General features: G+C 44.5%; 1 long non-coding RNA gene across 1 annotated transcript; it reads left to right on the top strand.

Moving 5' to 3' along the window:
• Positions 1-5,028: 5,028 nt before the first annotated feature.
• Positions 5,029-13,773, top strand: LOC147342663 (uncharacterized). Its single transcript, XR_015157798.1, has 2 exons — positions 5,029-6,337; positions 11,766-13,773. It is a non-coding gene; the product is annotated as an uncharacterized LOC147342663 (long non-coding RNA).
• The last annotated feature ends 2,620 nt before the right edge of the window (positions 13,774-16,393 follow it).

Below are 16,393 nucleotides of genomic sequence, written 5' to 3'. Positions count from 1 at the left end.
TACTAGGAAAAGACCCCATTCACATCACAATCAGAGAGGAGCCATCCCCAGAACATTTTGAGAAGAGCATTCTACCACAATTAGAGAGGAGCCCAACTACCACAACTAAAGAGAAGCCCCTGTGCCACAAATAGAGAGGACTCTGCAAAGGAGATCTAGAGAGGAGCCACCCCACCACAAATAAAGAATGGACCCCCACTGCAACTAGAGTGAAGCCCTATGCTGCAGCTAGACAGGAGCCAGCCTGCATTTCGCTACTAGAGAGCATCTGCTCCACTGCAGTTCGAGAGCAGGCTCCAGCACAACTCTAAAGAAACCCCAAACAATCTGCTGCAATTCAAGGGGAACCCCGACTTCCCCACTGTAATTTGACAAAAGCCCTATGCTGTAACAGGAAAGGAGTCCCTGGCCACAATGACAGAGGAGCCCTTCTGCCAAAACTGTAGCAGATTCCCCTGGCACAAATAGTGGAGTCACCCAGGACATAACACCTAGAGAGAATACCCTCTGCTGCAAATAGAGATGAACTCCCTGAAGTAAGTCGATTGGAATCCCTCAAAACTAGAGAGAAGCAACCGCATTTATATTAGTGAGGAACCCCTAATGCCAAAAGTAGAGATGACCTTGCCTGTGGAGCCACCCACACCGCAAGCAGAGAGGACACAGCCCCACAACTCGAGAGGAGTCCTCCACCACAACTCGAGAGGAGCCTGCTGGACATCACACATAGAGAGGAGCCCCTCTACTGCTAATAGAGATGAACCTAACACCACAACTATAGAGAATCTTGTATGCCACAACTAGAGAAAATCCATCGCCCCATAAGTACAGAGTTGACCCTGACAACAACTAGAGAAAAAAAAATCCATGCCAGAACTAGTGAGTAGCTGCCCACACATTGCCACAAGACAGGAGCCATCCTGCACACCCCTGCTAGAGACAAGTCACCCCTAGACAACTCTAGAGGAAGCCACACTGTAATTCGATAGGCACACTGCATTCCCCACCACGGCTCTAGTGTAACCCTGGGTCCAGCACTGAAACTTGAGAGGAAACCTGAGTTCCCACCACAACTTGAAAGCGTCTCTGAGTCCTGTAGCTCAACTCAAGAGGAGAATTCCATGGCAACTCCAGAGGAACTCCTAGTTCCATGCTGTACTCGAGATGAACACTGAATTCTCACTGCAATTCAAGAGGAGACCTGAATTCACTGCTGCAACTTGACAGAAACCCTGAGTTCCCTGTTGCAACTCAAGATGAGCCCAAAGCCCCATGATGTAACTCGAGAGGATTCCCAAGACTGCCAACACAACTAAAGAGGAATCATGAGAATCTGCCTCAATTGAAGAGGAACCCTATTCCGCATCATGAGAAGAGCACCCAGCAACAAAGAAAGAGGCACTCCCCTGGCACAGCTGGAGAGAATCCCATCATCACATCTAGAGAGGAGCCTCCAGGACACTGCACCTAAAAAGGAGTCACTCTACCACAAATAGAAGTGAGTCCACTGAAGTAACTCAAGAGGAGCCCCGAATGCCCTGGAGCAACTCAAAAGATCCTGAGCCCCCAGCTGCAACTCAAAAGGAGGCAACACCAGAACTCAAGAGGATCCCCGAGTCCCCTGAGGATCCCCTGAGGATCGCCTCATCTCAAGAGGAGCTATTACAGCAAATCAAGATAAGATCTCAACACAATTAGATGGGAGCACCACGCCACCACAAGAGAGGAGCCCAGGCACACATCTCTACAAGAGAGGAGACACCCACGGCACAATTAGAGAAGTACAGCTTGCCACAACTAGAGAGGAGGTGCCACACACCACATCTGGAGAAGACCCCTCCCACCCCCACCCCCACCGCTGCACATTGTAACTATGGAGGAAAACCCCTGACCAATGCAACTAGAGAAGAGACCCCCACCACAACTAGAGAATTGACCCACACTGCAACTAGAGAGGGGCCTTCTCGATTAAACTCGATTGGGAAGCCCACCACAACAAAAGTTGCACACTGAAACTATGGTAACGACTACAACTCGAAAGAGCTACCACATCACAACTAGAGAGAAACCCAAGTACAGTGCAAGTAGAGAGAGCCCCTGGCCTTAAATAATGTGTTGACAATGAGCCACAGTGGGAGACGAGCCTGCACACAGCATCTGGAGAAGAGTCCCCTGCATACAGCAATGACTGAGGAACACCAATGCCCAACACAACTAGAAAGGAACCACCAAGTCCTTTGCTGCAACACAACAGGAGCCACTGGCCACAATGACAGAGGAGACCCCACCCAAACTGGAGAAGCTTCCCCCGCCACCAATAGACAGGAGACCACCAAAACACCAAACATAGAGAGGAAACCCTCTGCCGCAAACAAAGAAGACCTCCCTGAAGTAATTCAAGAGGAGGCCCTTACAAGTAGAGAGGGGCAACCATGCTAAAATTTGTGAGGAACACCTATTGCCAAAGAAGAGCAGAGGACCCTGCAGAGGGCCCCATCACAACCTAAGAGGGACCACTGAAACTCGAGAGGAGCCCTGAGTAAACTGCCACAACTCAAGAGGAGGACTCCACCACTACTCAAGAGAAGCCAGCGGCTGCAATGAGAGAGTATTGCCCCCCAGATACCACACCTAGAGAGGAGTCAATCTGTGATAAATATAGAAGATCCCCTCACCACAATAAGAAAGGAGGCCCTTGCAGATTGCAAGGGCCTGTGGAGAGAGGACCCCCCCTCAGATACTGCAACTAAAGTGTCCCTCACCATAACTAGAAAGGAGCCTGAATATCACAACTAGAGATTAGCGCACCAGCATACAACTAGAAAGGAGCAGCCACACCACAGCTATAGATAATCCCCCACCACAACTAGAGAGGAACCACCGCTGATGCTTGAGATGAGCTTACTAGCACACCGCAACTAGAAAGAAACACCCATGTCACAGGTGGAGAGGAGTCCCTGATCACAACTAGAGAGGAACCCACCCCCCCCCCCACCGAAACTCGAGAGGAGCCCCCTGCTTCATCCCGACAGGATCCACTGCCTCCTTCTGGAGAAGCCCTGAGCCCCCACACCAAATTGATATGTTCTGCCTGAGAAAAACATAGAGGAGCACACCACTGCAATTACATAGTTGTGCCTACAGCAACTCGAGAGCCCTTGAACATCCCAAGTAGCTTGGAGTACCCTGCCACAATAAGAAACCAGCACCCCGCCACAACAAGAGCGGAGCCTGCACATCAAAACTAAAGAGAAGCCCCTAACAACTAGACAGGAGCTCTGGGAAATCGACTCTGAGATGAGCCCACCATCACAACAATAGGCAAGCCTCCGGCCATAGCTCCAGAGGAGCCTATATTCCTCATGTGGAGAACAGCCCCATCAGTTCAGTTCAGTTGCTCAGTCGTGTCCGACTGTTTGCGACCCCATGAATCGCAGCATGCCAGGCCTCCCTGCCCATCACCAACTCCTGGAGTTCACTCAGACTCATGTCCATCGAGTCAGTGATGCCATCCAGCCATTTCATCCTCTGTCATCCCCTTCTCCTCCTGCCCCCAATCCCTCCCAGCATCAGAGTCTTTTCCAATGAGTCAACTCTTCGCATGAGGTGGCCAAAGTACTGGAGTTTCAGCTTCAGCATCATTCCCTCCAAAGAAATCCTAGGGCTGATCTCCTTCAGAATGGACTGGCTGGATCTCCTTGCAGTCCAAGGGACTCTCAAGAGTCTTCTCCAACACCACAGTTCAAAAGCATCAATTCTTCAGTGCTCAGCCTTCTTCACAGTCCAACTCTCACATCCATACATGACCACAGGAAAAACCATAGCCTTGACTAGACGGACTTTTGTTGGCAAAATAATGTCTCTGCTTTTGAATATGCTATCTAGGTTGGTCATAACTTTCCTTCCAAGGAGTAAGCGTCTTTTAATTTCATGGCTGCAGTCACCATCTGCAGTGATTTTCGAGCCCAAAAAAATAAAGTCTGACACTGTTTCCACTTTTTCCCCATCTATTTCCCATGAAGTGATGGGATCAGATGCCATGATCTTAGTTTTCTGAATGTTGAGCTTTAAGCCAACTTTTTCAGTCTCCACTTTCACTTTCATCAAGAGGCTTTTTAGTTCCTCTTCACTTTCTGCCATAAGGGTGGTGTCCCCATACACCACAACTATTGAGGAAAACCTCCTCCCTACATGACTAGAGAGGACCTCACTCACCACAACTAGAGATAGAACACCCATCACAACTAGAGAAGGTAAACTCCACCAAAATTTCTGAGGAACTCCTAGCGCCAAAGGTAGAGAGAACCTCCACAGTGCAGCCACCCACTCCCCAACCAGAGAGGACACAGCCCCATAAATCCAGAGGAGCCCTTCATCACAACTTGAGAGGAGCACGCTGAACATCACACATAGAGAGGAGCCCCTCTGCTCCTAATAGAGATGAACCTCAGACGACAAGAGAGGAACTTGCACACCACAACTAGAGAGAATCAAACACACCACAACTACAGAGTTGACCCCAACCATTTCTAGAGTAAAGACCCATGCCAAAACTAGTGAGTATGCACCCACACATTGTAACAAGACAGAACCCGCCCTGCACATCCCTGCAAGAGATGAGATGCCCCAAGAGAAGTTGACAGGAGGCCCCATGGCAACTCAAGATGAACCCTGAACACTCCCCCCAACTCGAGAGAAATCCCGAGTTCCCCACCATGGCTCGAGTGGAACCCTGTGTCCCATGCTACAACTTGAGAGGAATCCTGAGATCCCACCAAAACCCTAGAGAAGCTCTGCATCACCTGCTACAACTTGACAGGAACCCCAAGTATCCCACCACTACTCAAGAGGACCCCTACATTCCCACCCACAACTCGAGTGGAGCCCCAAACCACTATTTCAACTCAAGAGGAACCCTGAGTTTCCCGCTGCAACTAGAGAGGAAACCCGAGTTCCCAGCCACAATTTGAGAGGAGGCCTGACTCCCCTGCTGCAACTCAAGAGGAACTCCGAGTTCCAGATTGTTGGGGGCCAGAGTGAGGTACTCCGCCCGTGACAAAGGTCATGAGGAAGGAGGCTCGACATACGCAAAGGCGGGATCGAGCCTCAGGAGTCCCCCTGGAACTCCTCGAGCATCTACCCCCATAACCAGAGCCTGCCTACTTTACTACTTTGTGCTTACCTACACCTCTGACTTTACGGGGGGCTGTCCCCCACCACCTCTTTTGGAGAAGGAGTTAACTTAGAGCTCCAGTTTATAATAATTCCTGGGCGTGACAAGAGTGTTTTAACCTACAAACTCCTCTGAAGGTTCTCTGGCCTGCCTGACAGGCTTGTCCGGCCACATGTGATTGCTCACAGCCTCCCAACCGTGAGAGGCACGAGATGCTTTAAACCCTCTAAAAACAGGTTCTTTAGAGAAGTTAGAAAACTATAAGTATAAGTATAGTGGGCTAATTAGAAATTGTGTTGGTGAAGGGTTTTTCATTTGTTGAGCCAATGTTTGTTGCTAAGTCTCCACATCCCCTGCCCTTACACACATTAATGAATATATAGAATTAACCTTTGATATTAATCACGTTAGACCTTAGGCTAAGTAAATTCTTTCCTTAACTAAAACCCACTACACCCTCACCCTGTAGGAATGTAACTTTATTTGGGTGGCGTCTGTTTTGAGAATAATCAGCCCTGGAGAAATAAGTGTCCTGATTGACTGACCGCTGTCACAAGGAGAGGGTCGTAAATTGTCAGCAGGCCGCCCTGGCCAGAAGATGATGTAACACCCCTAAGACCTCTGTATACATTTGTGTGAAGCACCTGACTTTAATAAAAGTCAGGACTGCTGTCCCCACGTGACTTTTGTATAACATCTTAGTGTATAAAAACAGACTCTGGAAAATAAAGAATTGGGATCAGTTTCTCGAAATACTGGTCTCCCCATGTCGCTCTCTCTCTCACTCTGGTTGAGTCTCCATCTGGAGCGCGGAACCCACCATGCTTACTAATTATGCCTGGGCTTCTAAGATCCGACCGGGGAGGCCTCAGTGTCTCCTCTCCTTCGGGAGAACGGAAGGACGCCTGCGGCCTACGTAAGTGGTGCAAACTTCTTGTCTTGAAGTTTTATTGGTCTCCCGCGTAAACCAAGCCACTCAGCCTCTTTTCTCCACTGAATTTTCCTACTGAGCTATCCTTATTCTATTACTCTTTATATCTTTAATTAATATCTAATTGAAGCTATTGTATCCTGATCCTCGCCTACGCCGTCTCTCCTTCGAATACCCTGGATCAGCCGGGGCTGGTCCCCGGCAGGTGGCGCCCGAGACAGGGATTTTCGAAGGTAAGCTCCCCAAAGCAATCAGAGCCATCAGCCCTATTGCTCCCCGTTCTCGGAACAACTGGGTTACCAGCCCTCTTGTTCCCCCACGGAGCAGTTTGGGTGACCAGCCCTACTGCTCCTCCCTCGGAACAGTTTGGGCCATCAGCCTACTGTTCCTCCCCCGGAACAATCTGGGTCACCAGCCCTATTGTTCTTCCAGTGTTCGGGACGGCTAGGACCCCACTCAGGGTGCCGCGGACCCCCCTGTAGGATAGACAGGGCGAGAGGAGTGGGAAGTGTTGAAAGTGTTAAAGAGTTAGAGAGAAAAAATGGTTTCTGAAGTTAAAAGGCCAAAGAAAAGCCTGATCTTTTGAAAGCTAAAAGCTTTATCTTCTATTATATTTAACTTTCTGACATGGATAACACTGAAACTAAGAATGGCAACTCTTTATACAAGTAATCTTGAAACTGTTAAAGAAGCTACTGTTAATTTAGATACTTGGGTGAAGGTGAAAAAAACAACTAAACACTTATCCTATAAATATGATTAAAAATGTTCTGGATCCTCGTCATGAGGCTGTGGGATGACCTATGGGAGAGGCTATAGCGGTGGATGGTAGTGGGTCTCCACCTTCTGTGCAGATCATATTTTCTGCCATTGACAAGGAAAAGGAGGGACACTGTGCTCTACCTCCCGAGGAGTGAGAGGGCTTACAGGACGCTGCGGCCGGGCGCCCTGGCGAGCCCCCTCTCCCTCTACACAAACCTTTAAAAATTTATCCAACAATTTCTGATTTAAGGCGACTACTCCACCTCCGCTTGCACCTCCCAGGGCCTAAAAATTCCCCAGTTTACATCCAAAGCCTTCCAGAGCATTGCCTAAGGTTGAAAAAGATTAAAAAGTTTTATTTTTAAAGAAAGGAGCTTTTAAAAAATACACAATATACAGAGCCTGCTCCTTGCAGAAAAACCCCCTCAGGGGGGCTTCACCCAAGCAAAAAAAAAAAAAGAGAGAAAGAGAGAAAAATAAAAAGAAAAAAGAAAAAAGGTGAAAAAGAAAAAAGGAAAGAAAATAGAGAAAGATCTAAAGATAGAAAAAGAACTAAAGAGTGAAAAGGAGAGAGGAACGGAGGAGGAAGGAATCAGGGAATGCAGCAAGATAGAAAAAGGAAAAAAGGAAGTTAGAAAAAGAGATACAGAGAGAAAGAGAAGGAGGAGGAAAGAAAAAGTTAGAAAGAGGGTAAAGGAAAAGAAACGAAATAAAGAGAAGGTAGTAAGAAGGAAGAAGGGAGAATGAAAGAGGGAAACAAAAAGGAAATGATAGAAAGTAAAAGAGAATAGAAGAGGAAGGAAAAAAGATAGAGTGAGGGAAAGAAAACTTGAGAAAGATTTAAAGAGAAGAAGTAAGAAAAAATCAGCAGAGGAGAGGAGAGGACTTACAGGACACTGTGGCCAGACGCCCTGGCGAGCTACCTCCCCCTCTGTGCAAACTTTTAAAAAAACGTATCCACCACTTTCTGATTTGGGGCGATAGCCGCCGCCTCCGTTTGCGCCTTCCAGGGCCCAAGAGTTCCCCACTTTGCCCCCAAAGCCTCTCAAAGTGTTGCCTAAGCCTGAAAAAGATAAAAAGTTTTTTAAACAGTGGAGCTTTTAAAACAGACTGCATGCACAATATGCAGAGCGTGCTCCTTGGAGAAAACCCCCTCAGGGGGGTCTCACCCAGGCTAAGAGAAAAGCCAAACGGTAAGGGGATTTAGCAACAATATTAACCCTTGACGAGGTTACTCCAATTCCAACGGGAGTGGCTGGCCCCCTACCTGAGGGCATTGTAGGACTTGTGCTAGGGCGTAGCTCGCTTTCTTAAAAAAAAAAAAAAGAAAGAAAAGAAAAGAAAGAAAGAAAAAGAATAAATAAATAAATAAAAAGAAAAAGAAAATTTTGGTGGTGTATGGTGTAGTAGATTCTGATTATATTGAGAAATTAAAGTTTTGACCTCACCGCCTACTAAAACTGTGCAAATTAATAAAGGTCAAAGAATAACCCAGCTTTTGCTTTTTACCTTATTATCAGACAAGAAAAACCTTGACTTCTCAAGCTAAGAGCCACAGAACATTTGGATTTAGTGATCTAGCCTTTTGGGTGCAGGAAATTACAGCTCCAAGGCCTTTAAAAGATCTTTTAATTCAAGAAAATAAAATGTCAGGGCTATTAGACACAAGAACAGACGTCTCTTAACATTGCTGGAAAAGACTGGCCTAGTTCCTGGCCCACGTATAATACTGAAAATGAGTTGGTGGGATTAGAGAAAGTGTTATGCGGGGTGAGAATGCTGTAGAAAAAAAAAAAAAAAAAAGAGGTGAGGGAGAGTTTAAAACCTTGAAGAGTAGTGAGTTCCCTGTTGCTGGAAGTATTCAAGCAAAGATTAGATGGTTGCTTGTCATCTAAAAAGCTATAGACCAGATTTGGTTTACAAAACTAACTGGAGAAGCTTATAAACATGTTGTGCAACACCTCTTTACTTGCTTCTCATATTTAGGTGTGCCAAAAGTTTTAAAAACTGATAATGCCCCTTTGAAGCTGTGGAGAGATTGTTTACTAACTTTAAATGATTTCCAAAAATTATTAGGGGACATTAATTGGATACGCCCTCATTTAAAACTGACTACTACAGATTTAAAGCCTTTATTTGATTGCTTAAAAATTGATCCTAATTCCAGTTCTAAGAGAAAGTTGACTAATGAGACAGAGTTAGCTCTTGTTGAAGTGTATGAGACTTTAAATGATCAGTTAATTAAGATTAATATTACCAAAAGATGAGATTAAATTATTCTTCCCACAAAACATACACCTACAGGATGCTTGTGACAAAAAGGCCCATTGGTTCCATCTACCAGTGACCCCAAGAAAAGTAGTTTTATCTTATCCCAGCTTGGTGGCACAATTAATTATAAAAGGAGGAAAAAGGAAGTGTGGAACTTTTTAGAAAAGAAGTAGCAAATATAGTAATTCCATTCAATAAGGATCAACTGAAAGTCTTTTACAAAGTAGTGATGATTGGCAAGTTGCCCTGATAGATTTCAGGGGTCAAATTTTGTTTCATTTGCCCTCAAGCCCCCACAGTAGTTAAAAGTTCAAAAATGTTAGATTGGCAGTTTGAGAATACCTGTGGAACTTTCCAACCCTATGTAGTTCCTATGCTCCCCTTTACCCTATGGGGGAGGGACATGCTGTCTCAAATAGGAGGTACTCAGAGAAGGGTTTTCTCAATTTCTTAGTGATCAACAGGCGGTACAATTAATAATACTATATATATTATTATAAATACATAATATAAATATATTTGCCTAATTGCAGTTCGCCTAATTAGGTATGGGTATAAATAAAATATAATAGAGGTATACCTAATTCTATTTATAGATCTATACTTAATTAATTTGTATATAATTAATATGTATAGTATATATGCATATTATATATATACTTAAATATATATTGCAGTAATATAATGTGTGTGGCTGATATTAATTGGTATGGATTGATGTGCTGTGATGATATATGTTCTATATACTGTATAATTATATATGTGTGACATGTGCTATTACAGTACATTGGTTTGTGTTGGCTGGTATTAGCTGTGTACGTGTTGTATTGCTGTAATATATATTAATTAACATATTAATTATAAAGATTAATTCAAGTATATTGATTATGTCAATAAGTTTATACTTGTTGCCATGTATAAATACATATATAAATACATTTTGCATTTAGATATACCTGTATACCAAAATGAGATAAGGAGGTTATGCATTTATTATTTAAATTTATACAGAGACCTAAACTAAACATTACACCTAAATTAACATATCCCAAAATTTATGTTGTTAAAATGTAAATTTTAAAAATTTAAAAAATTAAATTGACAACTGCTTGACAATTCCTTTACCATAAAACCCCCATAGGTGTAATTGGGGTAGCCAGACAAAAAATTGGTTTTATGGCAAAACGGCCCCCTAGAGTGGGTCCATCTTCCCGCTCAAACTAAAAAGGTAGTGGCTTCTTATCCGGGATTGATAGCTACTTTGATATTAAAGGAAAAAAGCAGAGCATTAAATTATTTGGTAAAGAGCCATCAGAAATTGTAATTCCATATAATAAGGAACAACTTGATGCTCTTCTAATGTTTGATGAGGACTGGCAGATTGCCGTAGGAAATTATTTTGGTCAAAATTTTTGCATCATTTACCTTCACATGTTTTGCTAAATTTTATATCCAGACATCCAGTTATTTTTCCTGTCAGATGTAAACAATCTCCTATTCCAAATGTTCAAATAGTTTTTACTGATGGGTCAGCAGACGGTAAAGCCTCCATAGTTACTAAAAATCACCAAAAGGTTTTAGAAACACGGGAAACTTCAGCTCAAAAAGCTGAAATAACAGCAGTCATAGAGGCTTTTGCTATGTTTGCAGATGAAGAATTTAACCTTTATTCTGATTCTCAGTATATTGTCAGGTTGTTTCCACACATTGAAACTGTGGTTTTTGTCTAAAAATAAAACTACCATATTTCATTTGTTAACTAAATTTCAGCAACAAATTTGGAAAAGAAATAAAATATTTTTCACTGGACACATTCGGGCTCATTCCGGATTGCCCGGCCCTTTAAATGCCTTTAATGATTTGGCTGACTTAACCAGAAATACAGTGGCTACTGTGATTGAGGAGGCCAGAGCCTCTCACTCACTTCATCATCAATATGCTACTGCCTTAAGATATCAATTCCAAATTCCCAGAGAAACTGCTAGGGAGATTGTGCGTTCTTGCTTATATTGCCCCACTGTTTATAATATAGTCTACCTACGGGAGTTAATCCTCATGGTCTCAAACCTAACGTACTCTGGCAGATGGATGTAACTCATGTCTCTTCATTTGGAAAACTGTCCTTTGTTATACCTTTTCTCATGTCATTATTGCAACGTCTTATACCGGAGAGGCAGTTAAAGATGTTATACAACATCTCTTTACTTGTTTTTCATATTTGGGCCTACCAAAAGCTCTGAAAACTGACAATGCTCCTGCTTACACTTCTAAGTCTTTTCAGGAATTTTGTTTACAGTTTCAAATTAAACACAATACAGGCATCCCTTATAATCCCCGGGGACAAGCCATTGTGGAAAGAGCACATCAAACATTAAAGCTTCAAATTCAAAAATTAAAAGAAGGGGAGTTTAAGTATAGCTCTCCCCATCAAATCTTGCAACTTGCTCTTTTTGTAATAAATATTTTAAATGCCGATTCGGCCGGAACTACTGCAATGCTTCGCCATTGGTGCCCGGAACAACAAATACAAAACCATTAGTTAAATGGAAGGACCTCCTCTCAGGACAACGAAAGGGTCCTGACCCATTATTAACTAGCGGTCGAGGATGTGCTTGTATTTTTCCACAGGATGCAAATTCTCCAATTTAGATCCGGGACAGGTTGATTCTCCATGTTGCAGACCCCCAGACATCCAGTTCCCCCATTGCTTCGATCACAAAAGAGGAGCCCGCCGGCAGGGGAGACAAGATAAACATCGAGATCCCGGCGAGACTGACAGGGCTGCTGCAGCGTGAACTCCAACCAGAAAATAATTCTACTTATTCTGTTTTAGCTTATCCACCCTTGCCTTATGTTTTCCTTTTTACTAATGACTCCAACAAACTTAATGTAGGCATGAATTATTCAGGTGGACCTAACGTAGTGACTTGTGAACAATGTATGCTTTCATCTTGTTTAAACCCTCAATGTAATGTTTGCTCCTTTGTGGTGTTACAATGCCCATCCTATCTTATGGTGCCTATATGATAGCTATGGTCTTACTGTGTTACAACAACTGCAGGATTTAATGCAATCGCGACGGTTTGTGGTCTTGCTTATCCTAGGAATATCAGCTTTGATAGCAACAATTACTTCTGTTACTGCGGCAGCAATATCATTGACTCAACAAGTGCATACTGCTCAATATGTTGATACCATGTCTAAAATTGTTTCTTTAACTCTAGCAACACAGGAAGCTATAGATAGGAAATTAGAGATGAGAGTAGACGCCTTAGAAGAAGCAATTATGCATATTGGGATTGAGTTACAGGCTTTAAAGGTGAAGATGGCTTTGACATGCCACACTGATTACAGGTGGATATGCGTGACATCTTTGAAAGTAAACGAGACAGATTATGAATGGGAAAAGATTAAAAATCATATCTCAGGTGTTTGGAACAGTTCTGATATTGGCCTGGACTTAGGGAAACTTCATAATCAAATACAGACCTTGGAACACTCTCGACTGGATTTTACTGCCACTGGAGCAGCTAATGACTTTTTTCACACCTTCTCTAATTTTATTTCTGGAAAAAATATTCTGTCTAATATCCCTGGTTATGTTGTTTTTGGTGCTCTAATCCTACTTCTCATAATCACTCTTCCTTGTATTGTCAGGATTCTTCGGCAGAGCATTCGGAGGCTCGCGACTGAGCTGCATCTGGCTGTTTTAAGAAATAAAAAAGGGGGAGATGTTGGGGGCCAGAGTGAGGTACTCCGCCCGTGACAAAGGTCATGAGGAAGGAGGCTCGACATACGCAAAGGCGGGATCGAGCCTCAGGAGTCCCCCTGGAACTCCTCGAGCATCTACCCCCATAACCAGAGCCTGCCTACTTTACTACTTTGTGCTTACCTACACCTCTGACTTTACGGGGGGCTGTCCCCCACCACCTCTTTTGGAGAAGGAGTTAACTTAGAGCTCCAGTTTATAATAATTCCTGGGCGTGACAAGAGTGTTTTAACCTACAAACTCCTCTGAAGGTTCTCTGGCCTGCCTGACAGGCTTGTCCGGCCACATGTGATTGCTCACAGCCTCCCAACCGTGAGAGGCACGAGATGCTTTAAACCCTCTAAAAACAGGTTCTTTAGAGAAGTTAGAAAACTATAAGTATAAGTATAGTGGGCTAATTAGAAATTGTGTTGGTGAAGGGTTTTTCATTTGTTGAGCCAATGTTTGTTGCTAAGTCTCCACATCCCCTGCCCTTACACACATTAATGAATATATAGAATTAACCTTTGATATTAATCACGTTAGACCTTAGGCTAAGTAAATTCTTTCCTTAACTAAAACCCACTACACCCTCACCCTGTAGGAATGTAACTTTATTTGGGTGGCGTCTGTTTTGAGAATAATCAGCCCTGGAGAAATAAGTGTCCTGATTGACTGACCGCTGTCACAAGGAGAGGGTCGTAAATTGTCAGCAGGCCGCCCTGGCCAGAAGATGATGTAACACCCCTAAGACCTCTGTATACATTTGTGTGAAGCACCTGACTTTAATAAAAGTCAGGACTGCTGTCCCCACGTGACTTTTGTATAACATCTTAGTGTATAAAAACAGACTCTGGAAAATAAAGAATTGGGATCAGTTTCTCGAAATACTGGTCTCCCCATGTCGCTCTCTCTCTCACTCTGGTTGAGTCTCCATCTGGAGCGCGGAACCCACCATGCTTACTAATTATGCCTGGGCTTCTAAGATCCGACCGGGGAGGCTTCAGTGTCTCCTCTCCTTCGGGAGAACGGAAGGACGCCTGCGGCCTACGTAAGTGGTGCAAACTTCTTGTCTTGAAGTTTTATTGGTCTCCCGCGTAAACCAAGCCACTCAGCCTCTTTTCTCCACTGAATTTTCCTACTGAGCTATCCTTATTCTATTACTCTTTATATCTTTAATTAATATCTAATTGAAGCTATTGTATCCTGATCCTCGCCTACGCCGTCTCTCCTTCGAATACCCTGGATCAGCCGGGGCTGGTCCCCGGCACCAGATCACAACTGGAGATGAGTCCCAAGCCCCCTGATGCAACTTGAACTGATTCCCAATGTCCCCAATGAAACTCAAGAGAACTGTGAGAATCCACCCTAATTCAAGAGGAGCCATGTTCTGCATCATGAGGGGAGCCCTCGGCAACAAATCAGTGACACTCCCCTGACAGAGCTGGAGAGGATCCCCTCACCACAACTAGAGAGGAGGCCTCAGGACATAACACCTAAAAAGAAGCCACTGTGCCACAAATAGAGATGAGCACACTGAAATAACTCAAGAGGAACTCTCACAATTATGGAGGAAGAATCCCGCCAAAAACTAGTGACGAGAACCCAGTGCCAAAACTACAGAGGACTCCCTATCCATGGAGACAATCCACCACAACTTGAGAGGAGACACAATGAAACTCAACAGTAGCTCTGGGTCTCCTGCCTCAACTCAAGTGGAGCCTTCCATGGCAACTCAAGAGGAACTCTGAATTCCAAGCTGTAATTGAGAGGAACACCAAGTAACCACTGCAAATTGAGAGAAGCCCTCAGTCCATTGCTGCAAATAGAGGTGGCACCAAAAGAACTTGAGAGGAGCTCTGAGTCCCCTGCCTCAACTCAGGAGGAGCTATCATGGCAAATCCAGATAAGATCTCAGCACAACTAGAGAGGAGCACCATGCCACCACAAGAGAGGAACCCAGGCACACATCACTACAAGAGAGGATCACCCTCAATTAAAGACATGCAGCTCGCGACAATTAGAGAGGAGCCCACACACCACATCTGGAGAAGAGCCCCACCACACATTGCAACTATTGCAGAAAACCTCTGTCCAATGCAATTAGAGAGGAGACCTCCACCACAAATAGAGACTTGACCACCCACTTCAAATAGAGAGTTACCCAACTGTAACAAGAGAGGAGCCTTCTGTATAAAACTATATTGGAAACCCCACAACTAGAGAGGAATCCCTTGCCAATAGCAAATAGTGTAACAAGTGTAACAACTCAAAGGAGCCACCACACCACAAATAGTTAGAAACCTCTAGTACAGTGCAACTAGAGAGAGCACCTGGCCACCGTTAGTGTGTTGACCAGGTGCCACAACTAGAGAGGAGCCTGCATACCACATGTGGACAAGAGGCCCCGCATCCCACAATGATTGAGGGGAAACACTGCCCAACGCAACTATAGAGGAACCACCAAGTCCTGTGCTGCAACATGAGTGGAGCCACTGGCCACAATGACAGAGGAGCTACCCACCAAAACTGGAGAGGTTTCCTCAGCCACAAGTAGAGAGGAATCTACCACAACATCACACATAGAGAGGAGCACCTCTGCTGCAAATAAAGACGAGCCCACTGAAGTAACTCAAGAATAGGCCCTCACAAGTAGAGAGGAGCAATCATGCTACAACTTTGAGGAACATGTAGTTCCCAAAGAAGAGAGAACCCCCCTGCATAGTCCCCCATCACAACCTAAGATGAGGCCCCAATGCAAATCGAGGAGCTCCAAATCCACTGCCACAGCTCAAGAGGAGGACTCCACCACTACTCAAGAGAAGCCACCGGCCACAATGGAAGAGGATACCCCAGACAGCATACCTAGAAGGAGTCACTCTGCAGCAAATATAGATGAGACCTCCCCACAAAAAACGAAAGGAGGCCCCTGAACATTGCAATGAGAGAGGACTCACTGAAGATATTGCAACTAAAGAGCCCCTCACTATAACTAGAAAGAAACCAGCACATCACAACTATAGAGCAGCCCACCAGCACACCAGAACTAGAAAGGAGAAGCCTTTCTCTGCAGTTAGAGATATTCCCCCACCACAACTAAAGAGGAGACTTCACTGATACTCAAGAGGAGCTCACCAGCACACTGCAACTATAAAGAAACCCCCAAGAAACAGGTAGAGAGGAGTTGCCAACCACAACTAGTGAAGATCCCGCCACCAAAACTCGAGAGGAGCCACTTGCTTCATCTCAACAGGATCCTCTGCCTAATTTTAAAGGAGCCCCGAGGCCCCACAACAAATTGTTATGTGCCTGCTGAAACTATTAGAGAGGAGCCAACCACTGAAAGTACAGAGATGCAACCACCACAACATGAGAGCCCCTTGAACACTGCAACCAGTTTGGAGTGCCCTGCCACAACAAGAAACTTGAACCCTGCCACAACTACAGAGAAGCCTGCACATCAAAACTAGAGAGAAGACCTGCACAACTAGATAGGAGCCACTGGAAT

The sequence above is a fragment of the Bos grunniens genome, chromosome 29, assembly GCF_055505025.1.
Source record: "Bos grunniens cultivar Pamir isolate PY7600 chromosome 29, Bosgru_T2T1.0, whole genome shotgun sequence".
NCBI lineage: Eukaryota > Metazoa > Chordata > Mammalia > Artiodactyla > Bovidae > Bos > Bos grunniens.
The sequence above is the reverse complement of the archived record's forward strand: the minus strand, read 5'-3'. Positions and strand labels throughout refer to the sequence as shown.